Source organism: Ochotona princeps, chromosome 3 (genome assembly GCF_030435755.1).
Source record: "Ochotona princeps isolate mOchPri1 chromosome 3, mOchPri1.hap1, whole genome shotgun sequence".
Lineage (NCBI taxonomy): Eukaryota > Metazoa > Chordata > Mammalia > Lagomorpha > Ochotonidae > Ochotona > Ochotona princeps.
Genome location: NC_080834.1, coordinates 69563958 through 69572344, shown reverse-complemented (window position 1 = coordinate 69572344; position 8387 = coordinate 69563958).

Genomic DNA, 8387 nt, shown 5'->3' with positions numbered 1-8387 from the left:
TTTTTCTGGTGTTTCTTCCTAAGAACTCAACTACTGGACAACCTAACTTTGTACAGGGACAAATTTTGAGGGATAAACAATAGATATAATGAAGGTCTTTTGAAACAAAACAGTTGCTCGGTCAGTTCAATCAGGAGCTAGGTGTCACTGTGTTCTTCCCACCCAGTTTCTCTGTAACTCATCTTCCTTGTCAGCAGAAACAATAACACAACCTTTCTTTCAGGAACAAGTTGAGAAATGAATGGAGCAATTAAGACTTAAGATAAACCAAGATACTTTTTCCCCTCGTGTTCTCAAAGACACAAATACAAATGTGTGAACAAAAGCTTAGGGGGAAGAAATAATATTTCTGGTTGATACCAAACTGTGAGAAGACAGTTTTATTTCAAAAATGGAAGAAGGTGACAGGTCACTGAAGATTAGGGTGCGCTCTCAGTTTTGAATCTCTGTTAGCAAGTTCTGAGAGGCTGGGAGGCTTATCTCTCCCAGTGTACCGGAGAAGCATCAGCATTCCAGAGATTTCACCAGGTGGTTCTCGCAGCTTGCTCTCCTTTCACCAGAAAGCAGTCGTCAAAAAATATGCATTTGAAAATTATTTTGGCTCCAATTCCAAAGTTAGATCAAACAAACACCTTGACATGTAAGACAATTTAGACTTAATTGTCTCTGAGAACATGTCTTACAGATCATACAAAGATCACTCCAAGATTCATCTTAAAAATTCTGACCATTTCCAGAAGTAAATGTCATTTAATGTCAGTTGTTACAGGAATCATGACATGTCATTTTTGACTAATGAAATGAAAAGGTAGATATTGAGAGTAGCAAGGGCACAGAAAAAAGAAATGAAAATCATTTGCTGTAAACTAGCCACATTTTTTTAAAATTTTATTTTAAATTCATTAATTACATTGCATTATGTGACACAGTTTCATAGGTACTGGGATTCTCCCCATCCCTCCCCAAACCCTCCCACCATGGTGGATTCCTCCACCTTGTTGCATAACCACAGTTCAAGTTCAGTTGAGATTCCCCCATTGCAAGCATATACTAAACATAGAGTCCAGCATCTTATTGTCTCGTCAAGTTCAACGGCTTCTTAGGTATACCCTCTCTGGTCTGACGACAGAGCCAGCAGAGTATCATCCCGATCAATTAAAAGCTCCAACATACCATCAGCAAAAATTTACATCATTATGGAATTAATTGACATAGTAATGAGTAACCAATATGGTAAAAGTAAATGCGAGTTCTTAACCACCTTCTGTGACCACCTCATTGACATTTCCATTTTAGTTTATACACAACATATAACATTCATAACATAACTTGTTATACATAACATCTCCTATGTTCATAGCAGCACAATCAGTAATTGCAAAAACATGGAAGCAACCAAAATGCCCATCAACAGAGGATTGGATAAGAAAGCTATGGTTCATCTACTCCATGGAATACTACTCAGCTATTAAAAAAAACAAAATGCAGTTCTTTGTGGCCAAATGGGCCAAACTGGAAACCATAATGCTAAGGGAAATGAGCCAATCCCAAAAGATTAAATACCACATGTTTGCCTTAATTTAAGATGACACGATGTTATGTATAACTAGCCACATTTTTAAGCCTCAAATAAATGTGATGGTTTGGGGGTGTAGGGAATTAAGCCTAATGCAATAAAGTCATTAAAATAAAATTCTACAAAAGGTCTCAGAACGACTCATACTTCTGACACATGAATATTTTAATTTGCAATGTGGTTATTTTCCTGCATTCTCCACAAGTGTTTCATTTTTAGCAAGGGCAAGGAAAATTAAAAATATCTAGGCAATATGCATGTCATAAATGTAACTACTGTTTATTTTAAATAATTTCATCCCATTTTCTGAGTTTTTTAGCAGCTGTTGCCATTGCTACATGTTTATAGCAATCAATCAACCCCTTACTCTAACATTTGCCAAAAAACTCCAGAAACCATAAACTTCAATATATGTATCAGCTTCTCTTGGCAGCAATCAAGAGAAATCAAATAAAAAGCATTTTACGTTAAGGGGTAAAAGCGCCATCCACATTTGCATTTATTTTTAGATGCATTAAGTTTGCAAACTCAAGTCTGTGAATGAAAAAATAGGAGTAAAGTTTTTTTTTTTTTTTTTTTTTTTTGAAATTTGGCCTAAGAAGCACACATTACTTCAGAAATCTATAGAAACTACAATCAGATAGCATCCGGCTTTGTCTGTAAAGAAAACTGTCCATCAATATTTTAGTTGAATTTTGAAGGGCTAGCTTATGCCAACATCCTTGTGAGAACATTTTGTAACCCCTTAAAGCAGAGCATCACCACACATGATGCTTGACTCATTCACTGCCTGTTTAGATGGAGCAGATTTATACACATGTTTATAAATATATATATATAATTTTAAAATGTATTAAATATATGTTTAAAATAAATACATTAAAATATATATCTAAATATACACATGCATATTTTGAAAATATATATATATACTTAAAAATTAATTCCCAACAATTTAGATAGATAGGGTGACTAAGAGGTGGACAGATACAAAAGAAATGAACAAGACTCGTCAAAATCTGAGAGTTTACCAAATACTATATTGAATGTCACATGATTAAATATATTAAGTATTTTGCATTCAAAATTCTTCCTAACAGATATTTTTATCATTTTAAAAGGGAAAATATCTAAATATTCATATATGTACACACATTCTGTCTTTGCTTTAGTAGTACATTTATTACAAACTGGGGTGGAGGAATAAGGAAGACTAAACATCTCGAGGGTACAGCATCCTGCATCTACACCTCCTTTGGAAGCGTTATTCTGCACACTACTGTCCCAGGGTTGTAGAGTTAGGTCTCTTTCATTATGAAATAAAAACAACTCTTTCATCTAGCAGTTGAGATTCTTACCTCTCACATCATATGCCTGAAATTATTTCCTAGCTTCAGCTTCTGACTTCGGATTTCTGTTTCTGTAGGCCGTAGAAGGCAACAGTGATAATGCAAGTAATTGAAAGCCTGCCACCCCTATGGGGTACAAGCCTCCCAACTTGGTACTGAGCCCTTGTGGGTTTACAGTGAGTGAACCAGTGGACCAAATCTTGCTGTCACTTGCTCTCATTCTGTCTGCTCTCTTCTCCTTTGCTCAGCAGGTGTGCCCTTCCTCACTAGCAACTAAAACGAAAGTCAAATTCTTATTTTTAATTTCTAATTAGTATAAGCATTTCATGAGTTTGATCTGTTTTTGATGTTATAACCAATGCGTGACTCATCTGGCATTGGGCTGTCCTTGAATGAATCCATGCAGGGAGATGGTTTATAATCAGGAGATACATTGGCATTTTCCTGCTAACTAAACATTGCAAACAATTACTTCAAATGTGTTTGCACCTACACATTCATGACATCACAGTGAAGTTAGAACTGAGATAATATGTGGATTTAATAGGAGCTATAACATTGTTACTTCCCATTTTCCCTGTGTTATACGGAGTCTGACTGTGTCTTATTTACTTATTTATTCAAAATCCAGAGAGACAGAGACAGTCAGATAGGTATATCTGCTACCTACGGCTCGCTCACCAAGCGTGCACACAAACATGTAGGCTGACACTGTGAGCCAGAACCCAATTCAATTTCCCATGTGAGTGGCAGGGACTCAACTCCTGGAGCCATCACCTGCTGTGTTTCAGGGGGTAAATCATTTGCTAGGTCAAGTGCATGCCCTTGCCTCTGATTCTAAAATCATCATGTTCTTACTTAATGTTCATTAAAACAAACTACCAAATCTACAATAAGTCCATGAAGGCTGGGTCAAAATCCAATTTGCTCTTTCTGCTTTGTTTTGTTTTGTTTTCCCAGCCCTCATCAAAGTATCAGACACATGAAAGATAAACACCTGTCAAATAGATGACTAAAATGTGTATGGATAAGTGAACTAATGAATTGTGAATGCATTAATGAATTGTGAATGCATTAATGAAGGAGCATTTCAAATGTGCATCATTTAATAGAAAATGTTATTAAATGTAACTTGCATTTGTTTACTTAGCAATCACTGGATAAAGTACAAGACTCCTGTAATGAAAATCATTTGCTAATGATTTAGTAGAATAGGATAGGCTAAGTGGTTTGCAGGTGCAGGCTTATGGCAGCGTAGTTAAGCTGCTGTTTTAGGACACCCGCATCCCATATCATAGTGCCAGTCCAGGTCCCAGTTACTCCTCTTTCGCTCCAGCTTCCTGCTGATGTGAACGGCAAGGCAGCATAAGATGGCCCGACCAGGCCAGGCTCTGGCTTCAGCCTGGTCCAGCTACAGCAGCTGCAAGCTTTTGAAGTGTGAAGCAGGAGATGGAAGATCTCTCTTTGCCTTGTCACTTTGCCTTTCACATAAATAATGAACTAATTCAAATGATTCACAAGAAATTAGACTTCTTATATTCTAAATTGTTGTTTTTTTTCAAACATTCCAGTGCAAGAAGAACCAAACTACTGCTTGATTCCTAGATGCAGAAACTAATTCTTCAGGTTCTAGACCCTTGTCAGAAGAAGCTTGCTTGAACCCTCGTCTCCCTGCAGAAACAAGTGAAGACAGACAGAAAACAAAGACGATGCTCAGGGCACCGCCATGAGTTACCAGAGCGAGTGCCATGGTGCTCTCCTCGGATGCAATTCTCAAGGACCAGCCCATTGCCAATGATGGTGAAGATGCTGTCTGTTCTGCTCAAAGTCAGATCTATAGGCTGAATTTAATTTTCTCAGGTCTATAAGAAAATTGAAGAGAAACACATATACCCAAATTGCGTTAGAAAGGGCATATGCTAGATTTTCTCCACAAAATCAGGAAAGACACATGAGGAGAAATACTGCTGTTTTAGGTTGACAATGAGGAAAAATGAAGCAGCGTGGAGCTGGACATTCGGCCAGGCAGTTGAGAAAGTGCCTGTAAAACCAGCATCCCCTATTTCAGAGCCTGGATTTGACTCCTCGCTCCTTCTGTATTCCAGTTTCCTGCTCATGCGTATTGTGAGTGGCAGCAGCTGATGGTTCTTGGGAGCCTGCCATCCATGAGGGGCACCAACATCATGCCTCCAGCTGCTGCTTTCAGGGTGACCCAGGCCAGCCCTGACAATTAAGGCTATTTGGGGCTGAAGCCAGCAGATAGATACCCTGTGCCTACGGGACTCCCTCTCTTTATCTCTCTGCCTCTCATAGAAACAAAACAAAACAACCAACCAGCAAAAACGGTGTGTGGTGCAAGTAAAACTCAAATTTTGATTATAATTTGCTTTAAAATATTCAAGTGAAATAAATTACCAGTCTAAAAAGAATCAAAGTATGGATGCTAACAAAAAGACCAATACTAGTAGCAACACTTTGTACACAGGCAACTTCTTATCAGTATGCAAGGGTGGGAAGAGCCCAGGAGAAGGGGGCTGGAGCGTGAAGGCAGGAAAGAGTGCCTGCCGTGGACAGGAAGAGTCCCTGCAGGATGTGAACCCATTTCATTCATTTCCTCTCTCCCCTTTCTTTTTTGGAGCAAGAATATTAGGAGATTTTTCTTCTCCCATTTACTAACGAAAAGAATCAAGGAGTTCTCATTCTGCACACTCACAATCAATTTTGACACCTGCATGTATGTGGCTTTGCAATTCAGTATGGGGCTTTTCCGCCTTCTGAAAAACAAAATTTATGTCCTGAACATATCACTGTAACAAGAAATCCAACTGCAATTTGAGTGTCTTGTGAGCAGTGTGTCCACCTGTGTAGCCCTGGCAGGCAGCCGAAACAATCCCACATGCTGGAGGAGTGGACGTGTGTCCAGGGCCCAGAAAAACATGCTCAACTCCAGGTCCCCACCTACCTAGCCAGGGCTTCCAATCCAAGTGTGATATCCAGCCCAGAAAACCAGGCTATACAGACACAGCACCCCTGTGACAAACAAGTGGAGCACCGCATGACTTCTCCAACCAGCTGGGTTTCTTCTGGCATTTGAATAAAAGTATAATTAGAAAACAAAGAGGGAAAGTAAAGGTGACAAGCTGAATCCTGCTAAAAGACGGCAAGGTGCTGGAAATCGTTGAGGAGGGGGTGTGGTCTGACGGGCTGACACTGCCATCTAGTGGTCCCACGACAATTTGGAGAAAATCATAAATCTCTCTTAGTGGGAGCCAGTCCGTTTTTTGTCAGTTCTGAGGAAGAAGAAAATACTTCTGTAAACGAACCAGGACTGTGCTAATGGAAAATGTCTTTCCCTTAGCCAAAGACTTTCACCTTTTGGTTTGTAAACTGGGAGAGGATAGAGAAAGCTGTTCTATGGGAGACTACAGCAATCAGACCACTTGGTCTTATCAAACACCTGTTTCCCTGACCACTATTAACCGAGCTAGAAAAAAAATGAAATAAAATAAAAAGATTATCCCAATCCAGTTTAAGACAAATGATCAATAATTATTTTTTGACAACTTGTCCTGGGCCAGATTTATAACATGATTATCTATATTAATTTTCTTTTTGCCTAAAATTCTATAGTAAGTGGCCCTTTGTATTTCATCAGGCATCTCTGCATTACTCACAAGCAAAGAGAGCATCTAACCAAAAATCTACTTGGCATGTTTCTATTAGGACAGACCTGAGATTATGGTTTTAAATGCTATTTTCACTATTGTTGACACCATGAATATTATCGCAAGCATGAATACAAACTAGAAAAAAGATTAATTAATATTAAGGTTAATATTGTAGGCATTCAATTAAATTCAGTCCACATCGATCTCTTTCACTTAATTGTGGCTTGTTCTGAAACAGGTGTCTCCAAGCAGAAAGATGCAAGAAGTAGACAAAGCTTGAAGATCTTGCCATAAAAATTCCAAAAACAATAACCGCAATGAGAAATGTGTACAAATGTGTTAACAGGACCTTAATGTTAGCTGTGAGCTTGTGTGTGGCTGAACAAAGCATGATGAAGGATGACTTAGGATGGATCCTGTCTCCAAAAGCTCCTTCTCCCTTGTGGGGCAAATCAAGTGCTCAAAGGGATCTGAGTGTCTTAGCAGCTTAACCTACCTTGAACCCGCTTGGTCATTTGACAGCTCAGACCTCGCTTTTCGGATTTTGACTGTTAATGAAAACCCTTCCTTGTTTCACTTTGCTGAAGGACAAGGTTTAAACACCTCACTGAACAAGGTAACTCTCAGCTGCTGTGGATCTGCTGTGGGCTGAACGATCTTGTGTATTTAGGACAATCTATCCAATTGATGGATGGCACAAAATCTCCCAGAATTTACTGAAAACATATCTTGACTGAGGTACAATTGTGGCCATTTTTCACTTTGTATGGGTCATCAAAAATAACGAAAGTGCTCCTTAAAATAAGAAACAGTAATCACTTTTGGTGTTGAAATAGTCACAGGTCCAAAAAATACTTGTAAGCAAACAAGCAGCACTATATTGCTGCCTCTGGCTGTTTCTTCTAATTTTTTTCAAGCTGCCGGAGACCTCATTGCTTGATTCGTTTTATCATTTCATGTAGGACTTGTGATGGAAACGTGAGCCTGGTCACTCCCATTCTTCAAACATCACCACACTGTTATTATCTTTGCTCATTAACACTAGACAAATAATCAACTTTCTGTGGCTTAATTTTATTCATCAAAGCGGGTTAAAATCCAACACACCTTGTGAAATTGAAAGAGCCTGGAGAAATCAGGCAAGTTAAATTAAAATTCCTGAAGTAAACCATATTCACCAGTACATACATTATTCCTACCATTAAAGAAGACTTTGCCCTAAATTAACCACAACCAGAATTTCCACATCTTAAAAACCTTATAGACGCATAACACATTATGTGCATAACAGTATTTGGATGCCAATTTGCATAGCTTAACATGATAAATGTATTTCCAAAAAGTACACAGACTCAGATTTTCTTTTTCTGTTAAGTTAGAATATGCATTAGAAAACACATTACTTTTATTTCTATTTTTTCTGTTACTGCCAGTGATTGAGAACACATATGTAAATGTTAACAAAAAGCTGGATTAGCAGTGAAACATTTGGGACAAAAATATGCACTCCAATATGGGAGGCAGATAACCCCATCCCTGGCTTGGCCCACTGCACCACAATGACAACCACTTGTCAAAATCTTAAGTCACTTTTTTAAAACCCTCAAACCAACAAAACCTCTCTTTTAAAAAGGCAATGATAATGTGACAGAGTGGTAGAGTTTGATGCTATTGTGCTGTAATCATAGTTTTAGATGCAGGCTATCAAGTTTATTTTTTCCCGTAATAATTTTCACCATGAAATTAGTTTTTATGAGTAGCAGCTATATTTAATTGCAAAATGAGAATCATTAA